Here is a 22,059-nt window from a genome sequence, read left to right on the forward strand (position 1 = left end):
GAAATACTTTCTTATCTCTATCTCTGTAAATAATAAAAGCTAACTCTATTGAGCACTTAATTTGTGTCAGCACTGTCTGATACATATGCTTAAACACGTAACACGGAGTTCGCCAGTGGCTCAGCAGGTTAAGGATCTGGTGTTGTCCTGCTGTGGTTCTGGTTACTGCTGTAGTGCAGGTTTGATCCCTGGCTCCGAACTTTCACATGCCATGGGCACAGCCAAAAAAATAAAAATAAAAGTAAAAATAAACATGTATTAAAGCCTCACAACAACTGCATTAGGTAAGTATTATTGTTATCTTATTTTCCAGAATAGAGAAACAGAAAAGTTTGATATTTTGCAATGATGTACCACCTAGAAAGCAGTCAATAAAAATTAAGTCTCTAGAGAGTTCCCAATGTGGTGCAGCAGAAACAAATCTGACCAGTATCCATGAGGATGTGGATTCGATCCCTGGCCTTGTTCAGTGGGTCAAGGATCTGGCATTGCTATGAGCTGTGGTGTGGGTGGCAGATAAGACTCAGACACTCGGATCTGGTGTTGCTGTGGCCCAGGCCAGCAGATATAGCTGATTCAAGCCTGTATGCCGCACCTGAAGTCCTGAAAAAAAAAAAAAAAAAAATCTCTAGGCTTCAAGCAAGCCTAGCCCCATTAAATAAATCTCATCCCACGCCCTTCTTACTACAAAGTTCTTCTCAAGAAATAACAATATGTTGACACACCTCTGGCAGCCTGTTTAACTCATGCCTGAATGGAGTTTACCAAACACTTACTTTAAACAATGAAGCCTGTTTAATACTTATCTTCTTTTCTCCATAAGGCAGATACACAGCTTTCTTGCACTTAGGAACACTAGACAGCACTCCAGCACCTTGCTTGGGGTGCTGTTAGGATTTTAGTCAGCAAAATCACCAACACAATGCACAAAAATGACAAAAATACGGTGGTAATTAGAGAGAGAGGCTTATTTTCAGCATGGGAGCTGAAACAAGAAGGCAGGATCCTGCCTTCAACTTTAATTGAGAACATGTGCACTGGGCGACTCCAATTTTCCACTGCTCTAAGCATACTCGCCTGTGACCATGAGTGACCACGAAAAAGCTTGGAAATACTGATTTTTGGAGTTTTCATGAGTAGAGGAATTTGCAAGTACAGAATGTATGAGTAACAAGGATCAACTGTATCATTCTTGATGGGTATTTGTTTTGTGTCACTTGCTATAATAAATTAAAGTGCTATGATCATTAAAATAGAAAAAAAGAGATAACAATATAAACCTTTCCACCTTGGAGATAGTATATGATAAAGAAAAAAAAAAAAAAAGAGCCCAAAATGCTAATCAGAAAACTTGGGTTCAGAGTTCCTGCTATGGTGCAGTGGGTTAAGGATCCAGCTGTGAAGTAGGTCACAGATGTAGCTCAGGTTCGACCCCTGGCCCAGGAACTTCCATATACCACAGAACCAGGAGGATAGTACTTAATAACTGAGTTGTAAACACAAATTTTAAAAGAGGTTAACATCATGAACCACCTTGAGGATCTCCTGTGAAAAGCAGGTAAAATATGATATATAACAACACTGAGGGGGCGAGGGATGAGGTCGAGGGGTCCTTAAGGCAAAACCACTTTCATGAAAATACTAAAATGCTGTGTTTTTCACTATCATTTGCACTGATGGTGCAAGAGCAAAGGTGGTGAAACTGCTGGCACCTCGACACAAACGGAGGCCATGGCACCAAAGTAAACGAGTAGTCATTATATTCTTTACCAACATGTTCTTGAAAAACAAAAGAAAAAAAAAATCCTGTTTCACTCAAGAATGCCCTTGAAGAAACAATATATATTGTTCCATCTTGACCCTTGAATATATATATTTTTAAATAGTCTATGTGACAAACGGGAAGTACACATAAAGCACCGCTGCTGCATATAAAAGTGTAATGATTAACTCAAGGAAAAGTGCTTGTGCAACTGTCTGGCTTGTGAACTAGGTGGCTCTTTTCTCATGAAACATCATTTTTGTGTGAAAGAACAACTAAGGAGTTATATTACTCACCTGGGTATCTGACAGACATTTCTCCAAAACGACCTCTCACTTGCTCTCATTTGACAGTATTTGTTGCCAATTATATTTTTTTTTAATTTTTTTTTTGTCTTTTGTTGTTGTTGTTATTGTTGTTGTTGCTATTTCTTGGGCCGCTCCTGCAGCATATGGAGGTTCCCAGGCTAGGGGTCGAATCGGAGCTGTAGCCACCGGCCTACGCCAGAGCCACAGCAACGCGGGATCCGAGCCGCGTCTGCAACCTACACCACAGCTCACGGCAACACCGGATCGTTAACCCACTGAGCAAGGGCAGGGACTGAACCCGCAACCTCATGGTTCCTAGTCAGATTCGTTAACCACTGCGCCACGACGGGAACTCCTGTTGCCAATTATAAAATTCAGAATTCCAAGCAAACATAAGCATCTCAGAAAAGGTGTATTTACCAGCGACCATGACTTTGACAAATTCTCAATACTTAAGGCTTCTTCTGATGAGTTTAGGGCCATAAAAAACACAATTTTTATCTCATATAATAAAATGTCAGTATTTGGAAGATCTGCATATAACCAATGCATGACGTCACAAAGTCATACATAGGGTAAAAGATCCATTCAAAATGCCAGACAGACCAAAGGACTGAAGTGCTAGAATATTTTTATATATAAATTTGTTATAGTTTCAGATTCTGAGCTGCAACTAATCTTTAAGAAACTATCACTTGTTGACTTTCGGTTACCAAGAATATTCATAATTATCTAAAAAGGCTATTAAAATACTCCTCCCTATTCTAACTGTATATATGTGAGATTAAGTTTTCTTTACACACTTTAACCAAAATAAACTATCACAGAAGACTGAATGCAAAAACAGATATGAGAATCCAGCCATTGTTTTCATTTATGACTGCATCCATGGCATATGGAAATTCCCAGGCCAGGGGTTGAATCTGAGCCTCAGTTGCAACCTATGCTGCAACTGTGGCAACACTGGATCCTTTACCTGCTGTGCCAGGCTGGGGATTAAACCTGCACCTCTGCAGCAAACTAAGCTGCTGCAGTTGGATTTTTTTTTTTTTTTTGTCTTTTTGCTATTTCTTTGGGCCGCTCCCTCGGCATATGGAGGTTCCCAGGCTAGGGGTCGAACTGGAGCTGTAGCCCCTGGCCTACACCAGAGCCACAGCAACGAGGGATCCGAGCCGCGTCTGCAACCTACACCACAGCTCACGGCAACGCTGGATCCTTAACCCACTGAGCAAGGGCAGGGACCGAACCCGCAACATCATAGTTCCTAGTTGGATTCGTTAACCACTGCGCCACGACGGGAACTCCTGCAGTTGGATTCTTAACCCACTGAGCCACAGCAAGAACTCCCCAGCCATCTTCTATTTAGTCAGATATTTTAAAAGATTTACGATGACATTCCCCCTCCCCCCCCCCTTTTTTTTTTTTTTGGCTGCAGTGTACAGTGGCCTGATGTGGGATCTCAGTTCCCAGACCAGGGACTGAACCCAGGACACAGTGGTGGAAGCCCCTAATCCTAACACTAGACCACCAGGGAACTCCCCTACAATGTCATTCACACTACTTTTTTTTGGCTTGCATATTTTCTTAATTCTCAAAGCCTGACATATTCTTAGCAACTGATGCTCATAATCACTAGACAAATGATAATCTGTCATCTTCTCAAATGATACCTTCTCAATGAGGTCTCTGGACCAGTACACACTAAAACCTGGTCCCCTGACCCTGCATTTCCAATTCCCCATATCCTGCTGGACTTTTTCTTTTCTTCGCTGTACTTATCCCTTCATATAAACTATATATATTTACATATATATAATTACACATGTTTATATGCATGTATGTTTATGTGTTTATTATTTACTATCTCTTATCACTGAAAAGTAAGCTCCACAAAGGATCTTTATTTGTTTCATTTATTTATGTATTCCAAGCCCCTAAAATTATTCTAGGCAAATAAATATTTGTTGAATGAATGCTAATGATTCATTGATTTCATTATTGGTATATGGTTCCATTTTTTTAAATATTTGGAATCTAAAAATATGTTGGATTTCCTAAGAAATCATTTTTGTTTACAATCTTTTAAAGCTGCCATAATTGGCTCCCTCAAAGAACAGTTTTAGTTGAAGTATCCAAACTGTTGAATAAAACATAAGCAAATATTTACAAAAGTGTTTCTCCCCCACAGCTTCTGCTTTGACTATCTGAAGCAATACTGGGCTTCTCCTGGACAAAGTCAGCATTGTATTGGGCAATTGAATATCTTTGATTCAGTCAAAGCAGACAATGAAAAACAGACGTACATTAATGGGTTATTTTCAATTCATTCTACAATCACATACTTCCAAGTCAAGTTATTTCTGGTTAAATCAAAATCCTCACAAAATTTACATGTAAATATATCCTAATAATTTTAGCTCCTGCAGAAGATGTGTGCTAACTACTCTTAACTCCAGGTTTTAGTAAAAAGGTCACTATTCTTTCATCTTGAATTTAAGAAAAATTAAGATTTGAGTTTTTAATCTTTCAGACTTGCAACACTGAGACGGGTAGAAAAAAATGTTAGGAATAGGTTGGTTTTAGAGAACTCACCTAGACATCAATAAGGAGGGTGATTTGCAGGAACAAAGACCAGAAGAAAGGAAAAAAGGAAGTTGAAAGGATCCATACAGAAACTGTGAAAGTAAGAAGTGTGATATAAAGACCTGGACTATGTTAAGTGACTTAGTGAATAGAAAAAAGGGTAGAATCCAAAGGCTATGGGGTTTCATGTGATTCAGGGAGAATGAAGAGGATGCAGATGTAGAGGAAAAGCAGCCTTCACATTTGGCTAACCGGGTAAAGGGGAATGCTGCATAGAGAACACAGGAGGAAAAACAGGCTGGGAATGGTTGCAAAATCTTGTTTGTGGTTTGAAGAGACCCAGATTCAATGAATCCTGAAATGTGGTAAACCTGATCTCCTGAAATATCTTATTATCAGAAGTTTTATTGAATTTGTTTTTTGTTGTTTTTTTAGGGCCGCACCTGCGGCACATGGAAGTTCCTGGGATAGGGATCTAATCGTAGCTAGAGCTGCCAGCCACAGCCACAGAAATGCCAGATCCAAGCCACATCTGCAACCTACACCACAACACATGGCAACGCCCGATCCTTAATGCACTGAATGAGGCCAGGTTTCAAACCCGAATCCTCATGGACACAAGTCAGATTAGTTTCCACTGAGGAACTCCCATGAATTCATTAATTTTTACAGTTAGTATATACATTGCTAGAAAATATTCCCTTCTCCAGGAAATGCCAAAAAGTAGAATACATCTTTAATGCATTCTGGAGAAGGGAAGGGAGAGAGGGTGGAAGGAGGTAATTTTGAGAAGCTGCAGCCCAGTAAGTATTAGTTCATGAGAAGAAATATAGTTTGACCCTAAAACAAGGGTTTGAACTGCATAGGTCCATTTCTAAATGGATTTTTAAAAAACAGTTACTAGTACTATACTGCACGAATCATAGCTGTCTGAATCTGCAGATTTGGAGGAACCACGGATACAAAGGGCCAGTTAAAAATTATAGGTGGACTTTCAACTGCCCAGTGGACCAGGACACCTAACCCATGTTGTTCAAGGGTCAAATGGATAGAACTCAAAAATACTTTCACTAATTACCAAGGTTAAGGGTTATTCAGAAAAAAATAATGCTGTTATAGAATTACTTAACTGTCGAATTAGGCAATGAAAGGAAAAAGAGGGGGAAAAATTAATACGTGTTGGAAAATTTAGGAAGAAAATGAAAGCAAGGCAAATAAAATATATTTATAAGAAAAGAGAATTTGCTCCTTAATCCTTTTGTCCACTTTCAAGGCAAACAAGGCCAAAATAAACATGGCCTAACAAAGTGATAGAATCACATTAATAAACTATACTGATTGATTTATGTTACTTTAAATAAAATGCTTAAAGAGTTTCCTGAAGACAAGTATTATTCCTTATATACTGAGGATAGGGAGGCCCTTTATATTAAAAAGAATCTAATATATATCCAAATATATCTTACGGGTATAAAGTATAGCAGAGGCACTTCTGTATTATAATCTTAAATATTCCTAGTGAACAACCTTTCCGAAGGCTTCACTCTTTGCCCTCTGTAGCTCTCCAAGGAATTCTGCTCAGGGCACAGAGCTAGCAATAAGCTACTTCCTTCCTTCTCTATATTTAGCTGTAAGCTGTTAATATAATATCTTCACCTTTCTATAGGGAAGTATGTATTTCCAGACCAAGACTGCAGTATAAACTCAGACACAACCACACTGCATTCCACAAGCTTTAACTCTATCCTGTAAAAACACAACCTAGACATATTAAAAGGTCACTGATTCAGCCCTCCGTACAATTTAGGACGTGTATTTATAATAGTTTATACCAAACCACAATGCTTAAACAAATTCACTAAGTACAAAATGTAAATAACATTAAAAGAAATTCTTTCAAAACATGCTAAAAAATATATCATACATCAATGTTAGTTTAATTCTAGTATCTACACATAAAGCTAGAAAAGGGCTTTTTTTTTTTTTTTCAGATAGCCTATAATTCAGATTTGCTTCTCTCTCTTTACCATGAAATAACTTGCCCATATTACTAAAACTCAACTGTAAGTCACATTTATGGCATTACCCTGATTTATCTCATTAATCTAAATACGTCGATTCCTGAAAGGAAATAACTCCCTTTTGGTTCACATTCAAAAGTGCTGCAAGATGGTTAGAATCTTCCACACAGAGAATAAGGTCAAGAATCAACTTATATACTTCCAACAGTCATATTCTACTCGGAGTCTTTCCGTTAAAAAAGCAGAGTATACCCTCTGCAAGTAAAAGTTAGGCACTGCTCCCCACATATGAATGCTTCTTTTCAAGCCCAAGTTGCTAGTCTTGTGACTGTTTCCTCAGAGGCCTGAAGCCCTGAAGCTTCCTTCAGTGGGATAACTCCATATGTTTTTCTTAAACAATTGCATTTATCTGGACATATTTGAAAGTTACACTTTCATTCAACAAAATATTTATTGAGAGCATGTGTGTCCACAGCAGGCAGGCACTGGTGACACAGCAGAAAAAAGAAAAAAAGACAGTCCCCCATCATCACTCTACCAAAACGCCGAGGCTAAATCTGAACTTCTTTTCCCCTATCTTCTTACATGCAGTTAATCACCAAATGCTGTCTGTCACGCATCTTTGTGTGTTTATCCTCTCCCGGGCACTCTAATTGCCTTTGTTCGAGACCTCATCACTTGTCACTGTGTTCACAACTTCTGCAGTAAGCTCCAAACCAGGATTCCTGCTTCCAATCTCACTTCTCTCCAAAGCATCCCACAAACAGTTCCCAGTGTTCCTACCAAACCACAAAGATGATAATGGCATTTCCCTAACTAAACTATCCCATGCCTCTCCCTAATTTATAGAAAAGGTGTTTTAGTTTATCCTTCTGGTATAGGGGACCTTGATGATCCATGTGGCTCCAGAGTGAACTCAAGATCTCTCTCCTCAGCTCCCATGTATTCTCAAATATACTACACATCTTACATTTCACAAATAAGTCATCTTTTTTCATATTCCCAAGCTTTTGCACCTACTTTCCTTTATCTGGCATGTGTTTCTCCTTTCTCATAAGTTTGGTATTGTTCTTTCCTTTCACTTCTATCCCTGCTTAACTATGTCTCTTCTTCATTCTTCAAAACATGCATCAAAAAACATCTTTCTGTCAGGTGTTTCTATCTTCACCAGTCCTCTCTTCCACATTTCCATACGTCTCTACTGCATAAACATCTTACCGTAACTAATTGTTCCAAACTATATACCTTGCATAAGTGATTTACCATTCTATGCCTCAGTTTCCTCAAAAAAAATTTTTGAGGTTGTTAAAAGATTTAAAATGAGAGGGGTTCTCATGTGGCTCAACAGGTTAAGGATCCGGCCTTGTCCCTGATGTGGCTTGGATTCAACCCCTGGCCTGGGAACTCCCACATGCCTTGGGTGCAGCCAAAAATAAAAAAATAAAAAAATAAAAATAAAGATGTAGTTTAAAAAAAAAAATGAGAAAATGCATGTAAGCCTTGGTAAAGAACTGCACCAGTTGCTCTCCTCATCACTGTCTCTCTAGTAAATATTCCCATAGTCATTCCTTCTTTAAACTGAGAGCTCCCTGAGCGGCAAGGAATCAGCTTTGTCTCCCTAGTATTGTGCTCCTTATGTAGCATTTTCAAGAACCTAATTTGAGTTGTCTGTAGCCCAGACCCTTGGCTAGAAAAAGCAGGAAATGGATTCCCAGAAAGAGCAGCATGATCATCAGCAACTTCATAAAATAAAAAATAATAATGGCAACAGCTACTATTTTTTAAGTCTTGCTATTTTCCAGTCATCCTGCTGAGTATACATATGCATTTTCTCTAGCAGTACAACAATTCTGGAGGTCGGTATCACCATCCTCATTTTATTGGTGACCCTCTGCTCTACATTCAGGCTTCTTAGGTAGGCAGGACTTCCTCTACAAAGAGGGAATATATATCAGAAGATATGTTGGCTTGTTTTCCTGTTACATTATATTCCTTGTTGTGTAATGCTCCCTCACCAAAATATTAAGAGAACGCTGCAGTCAATAGGAATAAAATTAAACAAGATACAAGTCAATACGTCAGTTTGACTCCTTGCCTTCAAATCCATACAGGGAACATTCCTGAGCCTTTCTTCAACCACTCCTCCAAGCCTCCCTCACACGTGGTGACAGGCTGCGCACCTCATGCTTCATGCCAACCCAATCTATTCTGACCTATAATGTGCCAGGTCCCTTGCTTCTGCTGGGCTCCTGCCAGTGACAACTAGCAACTTGGATACACATTAAGCACAGGAGAAACTGTGACACCAAAGCACCTGATAGCACGAACACCCTAACTACTGTCAGAATAGGAAGCATGCTGTACTGCTTAGAAGAAAACAGCAGTGAAGCTAGAGCTGCAAAGAGTCTAAGGCACACTGAAGAGAGAAGTGGGTAGGGGTAAGCGGGGAGGAGAGTCATGGAGAAGCAGCACTGCGTAATGAGGAAAGCATGGGCCTGAATTCAGGCTCAGCCACATCCTGTATGTGGTACCTTGGATAAAAACTTCTCCAAGCCTTATCTATGAAATGGGCATAAAAATACCTATCTCATTAGCATGTGTGGGGTATGAGGATTCCAGTGACTAGCACCATATTAACTACACTCTTTGTGTTTGCTTCCTCTCCACCCCACTCCCTTCTTCTGTTTATCAGAGGCTCACAGGGAGAATATAATCACCTCCCAAAGAGATTTCCAGCCATTCTTTCCAAGATTAAAAAAAAAAAAAAAAACCCTCCCATTGACACCCATCACCGCTTGACTTAAATCACCCATATACAAGGGCTCAGGTCAATTCTTTCTTTTTTTCAGCCCCACTCAATGCATGTGAAGTTCCCAGACATGGAATTGAAACTGCGCCACAGTTGCAGCCCGCACCACAGCTGTGGCGGCAACACCAGATCCTTAACCTGCTGCGCCACAAAGCAACTTTCTCAATTCTCTTTTATATGATCCCCTAATTCCACCCATTAGACAGTCCCACCCAAAGCAGACATTCTCATTAAAGACAGCAACCTAACAAAGATGCAGCTTCTCTACAGTTTATCTGCATTCTAACTCTTTTTTCTGGGGTATTAGTCAAACTGTCCAAATTCAATATTAATAAAATGTAATAATGGAATTCCCACTGTGGTACAGTGGATTAATAATCTGACTGCAGCAGCATGGGTTCAATCCTTGGGCCTCTTCCTGGCGCAGTGGGTTAAAGGATCTGGCATTGCTACAGCTGCAGCATAAGTCACAGCTGAGGCTTGGATTCAATCCCTGGTCCAGGAACTTCCACATACAACAGGTGTTAAAAAAAAAATTAAAAAAAAAGACAAAGAGAAGGAGAAAATGTAATAAGAAGTCCCTTGGCGGCCCACCATTAAGGACTTGGCATTCTCACTGCTACGGCTTGGGTTCAGTCCCCCGCCCAGGAACTTCCACATGCCCCAGGCACAGGCAAAAAGAAAAAGAAAACAAAGGGGGAAGGGAGGGAGTGGGATGGACTGGGAATTTGAGGTTAAGAGATGCAAACTACTGCCTTTGGAATGGATAAGCAATGAGATCTGGCTGTATAGCACTGGGAACTTTATCTAGTCACTTATGATGGAGCATGATAATGTGAGAAAAAGGAATGTATATGTGTGTGTGTGACTGGGTCACCTTGCTGTACAGTAGAAAACTGACAGAACACTATAAACCAACCACAATGGAAAAAATAAAAATCATTAAAAGAAAAAAGAAAACAAAAAGAAAATGCAGTGGTGAAACACAACTTGAATTTACATGCTAGACAAATATTGCATGTCGAGTACATTGATTAAAGCATGATGATTATGAGAACGAATTTTAATAAACTGAATGTACAGTTGATGAAGAAGGTTGAAAGGCCAGAGACGACCTTGGCAAAAGTGTGTATTTTCTTAGAGAATTTACCAGCTAGTTAGCTATCTAAAAGTAAAAACAAGGGTGAAGGCAGTCTAGGCACTGCCAGAAGATAGAACTTTAACTCAGGGATATTTAACCTGGGGGCAGAGAATTACCTGCAAATGTACAACCAGGAAGCCTCCTCTAGAATAACGATTTTCAAAATGTGAGGATAGGCAGTTTGCTCTGCTCACTACGTTACACTCAGAAACTAGCCGGGTAAGCACTCAAGTATTTGTGGACAATACAAATGAATGAATGAACGACAAGAATGAGTGGATGAAACAAATTAAATACTAGGAAGTTTCTCCAAGTGCCTAGGGGCTGCCTGGAGCAGGGACTCTAGATTTCCAACCCCCTAAATTCACATTTGGGCTTCTAAATAAGGTTACGTATGTAAAATGCTTTTACGAAGAGTTTGAAAACTATGGAGAACCTAACTATCATGATAATGTCCCTCCCTGAACTCCTAGTATAGTTATAAGTGCATACAATTGGATGCTTCATTGTCCTTTAAGTTACTTTTGAGTCCTTAAGGTTACTTGAGGTACAAGATTATATTTTACATAAGCAGCATTTGCCTATTCAACTGTCACTTAACCTGCACTTTTCTTTTATACCAACTCCTCAGAGAAAAGTCTAAATTTTCTTTCTTTTTTTATTTTTAGGGCCACACCTGTGGCAAAAGGAAGGTCCCAGGCTAGGGGTCGAATGAGAGCTTCAGCTGCCAGCCTAGACCACAGCCATAGCAACACAGGATCCGAGCCACATCTGCAACCTACACCACAGCTTTGTGGCAATGCCAGATCACTAACCCACCAAGCGAGGCCAGGGATCAAACCCATATCCTCATGGATACTAGTCAGGTTCTTAACCTGCGAGCCGCAACAGGAACTCCCTGGATTTTCTTGTATCAAGCAACAAGCAGACATTTGGGGCCAACACATTGTACAAAGTCTGCCAGGCAACAATTTAGTTGTTAAGGCATCCTCATCTCCACGTGAAGAACAGGGCTCCTGTAACTATTTTAAAATGCTTTGCATTCTATTCTACCCCCCACCTCTGCTTTTTTTTTTTTTTCCTTCTTTTTTCTTTTTAGGGCTGCACTCGTGGCACATGGACGTTCCCAGGCTAGGGGTTGAAATGGAGCTACAACTGCCAGCCTATGCCACAGCCACAGCAACAACAGATCCAAGCTGTGTCTGTGACCTACACCACAGCTCACGGCAATCCTGGATCCTTAACCTACTGAGCAATGTCAGGGATCAAACCCACGTAATCGCGGATACTAGTCAGGTTCGTCAACTGCTGAGCCACAACGGGAACTCCCTATTCTACCACTTTTTTAATTAGTAGAAAGAGAAAAATTAAAGTGTCAATAGGGATGACAATAAACATAAATTTTATAAACATAATATAATTGAGAAATCATCAGGCATGCTGAAAACAGTAAATCTCTGTCATCAACAGGACACTCCTTAGACTTCTGGCGCCTAAGGCTTTAATCCATTTTTAAAGGAAAGGAATAAAATGTTATGAATATATCTTAAGAATAAGTATTTTGTCTAAAAGGCAAGGTGTGGTTAACGACTTTGTAGTATGTGGTGAGGATACCTCTCCCTTATACTCTTCAAGTCTTTGTTCAACTCACACAGATTCCTTCCATGCATATCTGCAGTTACACGTTATATACTAACGTAGGCAAAGACTTTTCTTTATGTATCTTAATTTACTCTTTACAATAATATCTACCAGCAGTGTGTTCCAAATTGGGTAAAAGATTACTTAACAATTAACGATATATATCAGCAATTTTTTTTATTTATTTATTTTTTTTTTTGTCTTTTTGCTATTTCTTTGGGCCGCTCCTGCGGCATATGGAGGTTCCCAGGCTAGGGGTCGAATCGGAGCTATAGCCACCGGCCTATGCCAGAGCCACAGCAACGCGGGATCCGAGCCGCGTCTGCAACCTACACCACAGCTCACGGCAACGCCGGGTCCTTAACCCACTGAGCAAGGGCAGGGACTGAACCCGCAACCTCATGGTTCCTAGTCGGATTCGTTAACCACTGCGCCATGACGAACTCCCATATCACCAATTTTAGATGGTATGGTTAATGAATGAGTCTAAGACTATTCCCTATTCCCTTTCAAAAAGGAGGATATAAGAAAAGCATGAGCACACCACCACCAAAAACATGGACAAAAAAGCAATTCGCTAAACAAGAAATAAACACATTAAAAGTTATTTTTGAGAGGAAGACATTGGGTTGACATCCTTTTAAAATTATAATGCTAAGTGCTGATGAAGGGTGTGATAAAGCAGAAGGGAATATAAACTGACCATCTCCCTTGAAAGCTACTGGGGAAGGTTGTTTCAGGAATATTAAAAATATTTGTCTTTTGACATTCCCTGGTATCCTAGTGGTTAAGGATCTTGTGTTGTCACTGCTGAACTCAGTGCTATGGCACAGGTTTAATCCTCGGCCCAGGAACTTCTGTATGCCGTGGATGCAGTCAAGAAAAAAAATTATCTTTCATTCTGACAAATTATTTTATGAATCTGTCTATCCTAAGGTAAACAGAGATTTGGCTTAAGATTTATGTACAGGGATGTTCAACACAGTATTATTCAATACAGGGAAAAATTTGTACAACACAGATAAATGGTTAAGTACGATTATTCATAAAATGGTACATCATGCAACTATTAAAAATCATGTTTTCTGGAGTTCCCGTCATGGCGCAGTGGTTAATGAATCCAACTAGGAACCATGAGGTTGCGGGTTCGGCACCTGCCCTTGCTCAGTGGGTTAACAATCCGGCGTTGCCGTGAGCTGTGGTGTAGGTTGCAGACGCGGCTCGGATCCCGCATTGCTGTGGCTCTGGCATAGGCCGGTGGCTACAGCTCCGATTCGACCCCTAGCCTGGGAACCTCCATATGCCGCGGGAGCGGCCCAAGAAATAGCTAAAAAAAAAAAAAAAAAAAATCATGTTTTCTTAGAACATTCGGTGTCATGGGGAAATGTTCATGATATAACATTTAAAATTGAAAGTATGGAACTTTACACAGAATATAATTTGGTTTTGTAAAATTCACACATACACACAAACAACTGAAGTGTCAGAAGGATATCCAAGCGCTACTGATAATTATCTTCAGGTGGCAGGACTGTGGGAGATTATTAGTATCATCTTTATAATACTCTATTATATTTTTCAAAATTTCTACAGTGATCAGTTATTAATTCTGCTACTGAAGAATTATGTAAAAGGAGGAGTTCCTGTCATGGCGCAGCGGAAACAAATCTCACTAGGAACTATGAAGTTGCAGGTCCGACCCCTGGCCTCCTTCAGTGGGTTAAGGATCTGGTGTTGCTGTGGCTGTGGCATAGGCCGACAGCTGTCGCTCTGATTCGACCCGTAGCCTGGGAACCTCCACATGCCGCTAGTGCGGCCCTAAAAAGCAAAAAGAAAAAAAATAATAATTATGTAAAAGGAAATGGTGAGATAAAATCCACCATTACTAACAAAAAATAAAAACTGTATATCCACTCTAATCCTGGCTACTCAGTAAGCCAAACAGTCCACAATTGGTTAAATTTGGGTAAATTATAATTTCAAATACTCAGGGAGAATACTGAACAGAAAGCAAATTAAAAAGAAGAAAGTTATACCACTGAGATCCAATCCTCCTACAACAGTACAACAAACTCCCAATGTATGAATTCAGTGGCATTTCCCCACTTAACGTCTACTAAAATTATAATATCTAATTAGAGAATTAGTTATACCTAATTTACTTCCCTTAAAATCTGTAAATGATTATTTTGTTTTGAGGAGGGGTTATCACATAAAAATAAAAATATAAAATTGCAGAGGGAAATTTTTTGAGTCAGTAATCAACAGAAGATAATGGAATCTGTTTACTAGTGATATGCTGAGATGGTTATTTTTAAAGCAGAAGATACTTAAGCCTGCAACCACAAGTTAGTCTAATGATGTACCATCTATTCTTCTAAATGATTAATGATGCAGACATGCCATGTTGATTGATGTTAATGCAGCAAGGGCAATGCTGCCGTAATACACTTGATCAATATTCTGTTTCTGAATTAAACACTTTCCCTCACCACTGAGCTGACTTGCAGTAATTCTGCATTTTAATAAATGAGAGAGCTCTAATGCACTGAGTTGAAAAGGTCAACTATCAGCCCAACCACAGACTTACGCTAAGACTTACACAGTTCCTAAAGGTTCTTCTATTTTATACATTTTTAATGTTTAAAAGCACTGCATTTTGTCTTATGCAACTTGTATTGCTTTAAAAGTATACCCCAAAAAAATTTGCCAACAAATTTCATATTGAAATCATTTGGGGGAAGATAATGATTAAAGGATGTTTTTGTTAAAGTCCTTTGAAAGTAAAGAATTATTTTATGAAGAACTAATCATACACATATCCCTAATTTTTATCTTTAAAAAATTTAGATTTTTCACACATCAGCTTTCCTTAAGGCAAGACACCTCTTCTAAGTTAGGACATAGTAAGCACGATCTTAAGATCAAGGCCAGGACCCTGCACTCTGTGTCTCACTTCTCTCATATATAAATTGGGGATAATTCCACCTAATGTATAAGGTTGTTATGAGAGTAAACTGGAACAACATGTGAAACTACTGGATCCAGACCAAAGGTTGTCAAATTTTAAAGTGTGTCAGAATCACTAGACAGGACTCATTCCCAGAGCTTCTGATTCAGCAAGTCTGGGGCTCGGCCAGGGTGTGTTTCTAACAAGCTCCCAGTTGGTGATCTGGGACAACACTTTAAGAACTACTTATTTAGACAGACCTGAGCATAATCCACCAATCCTGGGCACTCAGCTTCTCTGAACCTCTGCTTCCATAACTCCAAAACTTGAAATATACTTCATTGTGGAGTTTATGAATTATGGAAGGAATGTACAGGTCTGCTGAACACAGTGTCTAGTTTATAACAGATAGTTAGTAGTGGTAACAGCAGTTGTTACCACCACTACTGCTACTATTTCTACTAAGTAATGGAACATGTAGAACATTCATATCACAAAATGTTTAATTGCATTAAACTGCACTGTAATGGTCCCTATATTATTTTACATTAATTCCTTTTCTGATAGAATTATAAGTCAATCACAAACTAATTGACAAATTCCTATATCAACTTTTTTGTAGCAGTTAAGAGAATGGCTCTAGAGAATGACTGTGTTCAAATTCTAGTTCTGCCTTATATTATCTACATGTCCATGGCCCCTAGCTTCCTTAAATATAAAATAAAAACAATAAGAGTACCTACTTCATAATGCTGTTAAGAACTGAATGGGTTAACCTCTGTAAAACTCTGCATAGTGCCTGGCATAAAATAAACATTCAATAAACATAACTCATCACCATTATTATTATGCCACACTATCAGTAACATTATAAATTACTGTGTATATATTAAAGCATTAAATAGACTCAACTTTATTTAAAGGTAAAATTCAAATAATGGGTACTTTTCTAATTATTACTATGAACTATAGACTATCTAGTCTTTTATTATGTTGAGACACATGAACTGCTTGCTGATGTGCAACTACTTTTGACCTATAAAAGTAGTACATACTCTCATATGGTTGAAGCTAATAACTTTCACCCCAACCTCTGATCATTCCTTTGAGCCTGTTAATGGTTCCACCCTCAAATACTCCAGGATTTGGTTTTCAGCTCTCTTCCAACTCAGATCTCCCAGAAGGTTGATACCCACTACTACCATGGTTTTAATTAGAGACAATAAATCCAGAGGTTTTACCTAGCCCATAGATGGATCTGGTTGGCCTATATAATTGTGTGTTTTTGGAAAACCTAGAGTTTTAACACTAACATATTCAAACTCTCAACCACAAAAAAAAATAAATAAATAAAAATAAATCTGGATTTCTGGCTTTTCTTGAAAAACTGAATGATCTAGCAACACTGGATAGGCATTCCCAAAAGCCTACAACTATCTGGAATTAACTATCAGCAGATACCCCTTCAAACGGGGCCTGAGCTCTTCAAATTGCTACTCTTAAGTAAATAAGTGAAGAGTAAAGTTGACTAATCTGCCTAGGCCTGAGGCAACATAGGATCTGAGCCTCAACTGCAACCTAAACCCAGATGCCTGAGCACTGAGCAAGGCCAGGGATCGAGTCCGCATCCTCATGGATACTACTCAGATTCGTTTCTGCTGTGCCACAACAGGAACTCCTTCAATTTTTCAAATTCTAATGCTACCTTCAGCAATATGCTGAGAGACACTAATTTCCATCTCCAGCCCAGACTCAGATCCAATTGCCATCACCATCAATATCAGTGCATCCCATAGACACCTCAAAGGAAGTCCTCATCAGTTTTGTTCTCCTAGATTCTCTATTTCAGATGTTGACAGCATCCAAACAAAACAAGTCAGTCTTACACCTTTACTGTTCTCATTCTCTCACCTCCCACTTCTAAGCAATCAACAGTTCCTATAGATTTAGTTCCCCAAAATCTCAAGTCTATTTTCCTCTTCTTCCCCATTACCAACGCTTTAATCCATTCAGGGCCTTATCAATCAAGGCCATTTATCTAAAGCTTACATCTTATTCTGTCTCCTCTCTGCTTAAAATTCTGCCCCATTGGCTCCTCACAGACCTCAGAATAAAAAATAAAACGTTTTCAACTCTGCTTATCTTTACAGCTTCATCTCCTGCCCATTGTACTAATGGTACCAAACATCTGTAGTTCTCTGAATACATCTGATAGCAACACATTTCCACACCTCTGCATAGGCTACAACACCATCCAGCCCCATAAACTTCTTTTCAATTATCAGAGTGCTATCAGGTAGAGGAGGTAAGGAGACAGAGGTGGGAGACAGAGCCTGGTGATAGAAAACTTTTAATTTTTATATCATATACTTCTAGACAGCTTGAAATTTTTAGAATTAGTGTAATTTTAAATTTTTTGGTTTTTGGGTTTTTTTTTTTTTTTTGGTCTTTTTAGAGCCACACTCACAGTATATAGTATGGAAGTTCCTGGGCTAGGGGTCCAGAGATGTAGCCACCAGCCTACATCACAGCCACAGCAGCACCAGATCCAAGCCATGTCTAGGACCTACACCACAGCTCACGGCAATGCTGGATCCTTAACGCTCTGAGCAAGGCCAGGGATCGAATCCTAGGTTCTTTAACCACTGAGCCATGATGGGAACGCCTAAATTTTGGTATTTTTAAAAGGGATTACTTGGTCACAAGAAAAATTCTGCTCTGCTGTCAAGCACAGAGTGATGGTCTCTTTTGCCTCTCCATTATTTCAGGGTTCTATACATATTTCCACACTATAGCATATTTCACATTACATTATAATTACTTCTTTACAAGCTCCCTAACATCCCGGCTCATTTCTTCGTAACCTGTATACCCTCGGTTCTGAGAACAGGGAGTTGCACATACTACACATATATTAAATGTTTGAACTCAACAGCCAGTCTAATACCAAAAATACTTCCTACACAATGTCAAGAATTCATATGCAAACAACTTTGGTTGACTGATAGAAAAAGGGATTTTTTGCTCTTGTTCAAAAGAAAAGAGTCGGTTTATAAACTGCCAACTATTTTCTTTTTAATCTGAAAAAGGAAAGAATGAAGCTGTAGTTTTCAAACCTTTTTAAAGCTCTAACATGCTAGGACTAATTTCAATTATTACCTATAGAGGGGAAAAAAAAAAGTATTTCTTTTTCAAAACTAGTTTATGTTCATTTAAATTGACTTTGTGTTGGTGTTCCCCTTGTGGCACATTGGAAATGAATCTGACTGGCATCCAAGAGGATGTGGGTTTGATCCGTGGCCTTGCTCAGTGGGTCGGGGATCCAGCGTTGCTGTGAACTGTGGTGAAGGTAGCAGACTCGGCTTGGATCCTGCATTACTGTGGCTGTGGTGTAGACCAGCAGCGGTAGCTCTGAAAGAAAGCACTTGAATTTTCTTTCTTGCTACTATGGCTAAAATGTCCATGCTCCTAGCCAAAGGCAATGCCACACTCTACTGCCTTGTCAAGGACACTGATCCAATAATTCTCTCTTTTCTCTCTTGCATCATAATTTTTTTCCCTCCCCACTGAATCACTGCTGACAGCATAGAAACATGCTACTATTGCTCTTATCTTTAAAAAAAAAACCACAAAAACAAAACACATTACTTCTCCCCTACAGCTACTACTGTATTTCTCACCCTCCCTTTACAGTAGAATTTGAAAGCACTGTCTACATTCTCTTTAAATTACTCTTCTCAATGTTATTAATGGATTCTTAACTGTTAAATCCTATGATCACTTCTCAGCCTTCAACTTACTTGATTTGCCAAGAGCATTTAACACAGTTGCTGGCGCCTCTCACCTCCTAGAAACTCTTTTCTTTTCTTTTCCTTTCTCTTTCTTTCTTTTTGCCGCATAGCAGCAACCCAAACCACAGCAGCAGTGACAATGCCAGATCCTTAACCCTTTAATCCTTAATCCTTTGAACTGTAGCAAGTGAGAGAAAGAGAGTAGTCCAGGATGATACCAGATTTTTGGCTTGAACAACAAGAATGGAGCTACCATTAACTGAGCTAGGGAAGACTGCAAGAGGAACTAGTTAGGGGGGTGGGGGGGCATCAGGAGCTTAGCCTTGGACGTGCTTATAATCAAGTTCTAGGTACCTATCAAACATCTAAATGGAGATGTCAAGTAGGCAGTTGAAGTGTAGAGTTCAGGAGAAAAGTTCAGGATGGAGAAATAAATTTGGGGGTCACTGCATATAGTTTTTAAAGCCATGAGAATTTGGGAGTAGAAAGAAAAGAGAAGAGAGGTCTGAACAATGAGCTCTGGAGCACGCCAGCATTTATTTGGAAGGCAAAGGGATGAGGCAGAACTAGCAAAAGAGATCCAGAGAAGCAAACAAAAAGGAGGAGGAAAACCAGGTGAATGTGGTACCCTGGACGCCCAGAAAGGAGGTGTTTCTAGGGAGTTCCGTGATGGATGAATACAAGGATCTACTGTAAAGCGCAGGGAACTATACTCACTATTTTGTAATAACCTACAGGAGAAAAGAATCTGAAAAAGAATAAAACCTGAATCACTGTGCTGTACACCTGAAACTAATGTGACATTTTAAATCAACAATACTTCAGTTTTTAAGTTTAAAAAGAGAATATTATGAACATTACACTGAGCTAAAATAAAGCCAGAAGAAGAGAGTACATATTATGTGATTCCATTTATGTGAAACTCTCCAAAAGAAAGAGTTAATCTTTTAGTGATAAAAAGTAGATGAGCAGTTGTCTAGAGCCAGAAGCAGAGAGTGAGGACTGACTAAAAGAATAAAAGAATCTTTTGGGTGATAGAAGTGTTCTAGATCTTGACTAGCAGTTATATGAGTAAAGAAATTTGTCAATATTCATTGAAATTTACAGAGTATACATTTAATTGTATCTTAATTATACTTCAATAAAGTTGATAAAACACACATGGCACTCCCACTGCTACCATGTGGGAGCTACTATCATCTCGCTTCTGAATTACTATAGCCTCCTAACTAGTTTCCCTGCTTCTGCTTTTCCTGCATTTTATTCTCAAAACAGTGGCCAGAGTGACACCAAAAAAAAAAAAAAAAAATTTCACATCATGTTATGCTGCTGCTCAAAACCCTCTATAATGGCTTCTTACCTCAGTAAAATTCAATGTCCTTGCTGTGTTTTACATATGAGGCCTCACAGGATGCTCTCTCATAGACCTCATCTTCCCACTACCCTCCCCCCACAGTTATCTGCACCCCAACCAGAGCTGGCCTCCCTGCTGTTCTTCAAACATGGCAGACACACCCTTTTGCACTTATTGTCTCCTTTGCCTAGAATGATTTACTGCACACCATCACTCCAACAAAGCCATATAGCTTGTTCCCTCACTTTCACCAAAAGGCACCATCCCAATGAGTCCTTCCCTGGCCATCTAAAATGTCAGATCACCTGCCTACACACACACACACACACACACACACACAACCTCTCTTCTATTTCATTTTCTCCTTTCATGCTTTTTTTTCCCTCCTTAGGACTTAGCATTCTCTTACTTACCTATATTTTACCAATTTACCTTGTTTATTGGCTTTCCTCCTCTACCAGACTAGATGTCCCAAGAAGGTAGGAATTTTATGTTTTATTCCCTACTGTATCCCCCAAAACTTAGAATAATGTCTAAAATAGATGTTGAATAAACTAATGTATCCAAACAAATTCGAGCTTTCCCTTTAAGAGTTGATAGTAATTAGAATTTGTCTTATAGATGCATCAATTGATACGTCACCTGCTTTCAAAAATTCTGGTACATTAAACTTAAAAAACTTTGACACATTTACACACATGCTAATGTATGTCATCTAAACTTGCTTTCAATTCTGATCAAGAATGTAAGACCTAACCAGATATTGAAAGTCTTTTAATCAAATTTTCAGAGATTTTCTTCTGCAGGGCCTATGAATGTGAAATAACTCCTATTACTGGCAAGAATATAGAGAAAGAATATTATTGAGTTCTTTACAAAAACCAGATAATCTCATGTTGTCCAAGACTCTCATAACTATTACAGTAGAAAATAAACAAATCAATCTGACAATCTCAGAACTAAGTATCCATTTAAAAAATACATATAACCCTTATTTATTCTTATCATTTAAATAATTCATTAAAGGAACTGTTTTACCAGCAAGCCACATAAATATGGAAGTGTTTAAGGGGAGCTCAGTTTAACATAAATAATTTAAATCAGAAGGTAGAGGTGCCTTTGCTCTAGAGGCCTGAGTCTCCTCTCCTTTAAACAAGCAAACAACACAGCTTCCAAAGAAGGTGTCTCCTTAGTAACTGCAGAGGAGAGAATTCCCTACTGCAGCCTTCACCTGCATTCAGCAGCTATTACTTAAAACTCAATAAGGTATTCAACTTTATTCAAGTAGAGTTCCAGTGTGGGCACTATCTGCTTTCATTTATAAGCAGCATTTTATATTTAACCTAAAAATAAAGGCAATGGGCTTTCATAGTAAGATTTTTAATGTTTTATGAAATTAAATGTAGTAGAAAATTTCAGGAGAGCATCATTAGTTAAAAGCAGCTCTGAATAAAGAGTATGACCAAACATAGTAAATACTTTAAAGACGCTTTTTCCTAAAAGCATTAGAGAGATCATGACTGAGTACAGTGGTTTGTCTTCATTGCATATAAGCTGCATCTTTCATTTCTATGTGCTGATTTCTTTAACAAGACAATGAAGAAAAATAACTGCAATATTCTATCCTAATATAGAGGGATAATAGGTGTCTGAACATCTCATATATCTGGTCACAGACTTCACAACCAAAACATTTTTA

General features: G+C 38.9%; 1 protein-coding gene across 1 annotated transcript in view; it reads right to left on the minus strand.

Moving 5' to 3' along the window:
* The window catches only part of OSBPL9 (oxysterol binding protein like 9), a 177,128-nt gene that overhangs the window by 94,704 nt on the left and 60,365 nt on the right, over positions 1 to 22,059 (minus strand).

Source organism: Phacochoerus africanus, chromosome 8 (genome assembly GCF_016906955.1).
Source record: "Phacochoerus africanus isolate WHEZ1 chromosome 8, ROS_Pafr_v1, whole genome shotgun sequence".
In the NCBI taxonomy this organism is placed as follows: Eukaryota; Metazoa; Chordata; class Mammalia; order Artiodactyla; family Suidae; genus Phacochoerus; species Phacochoerus africanus.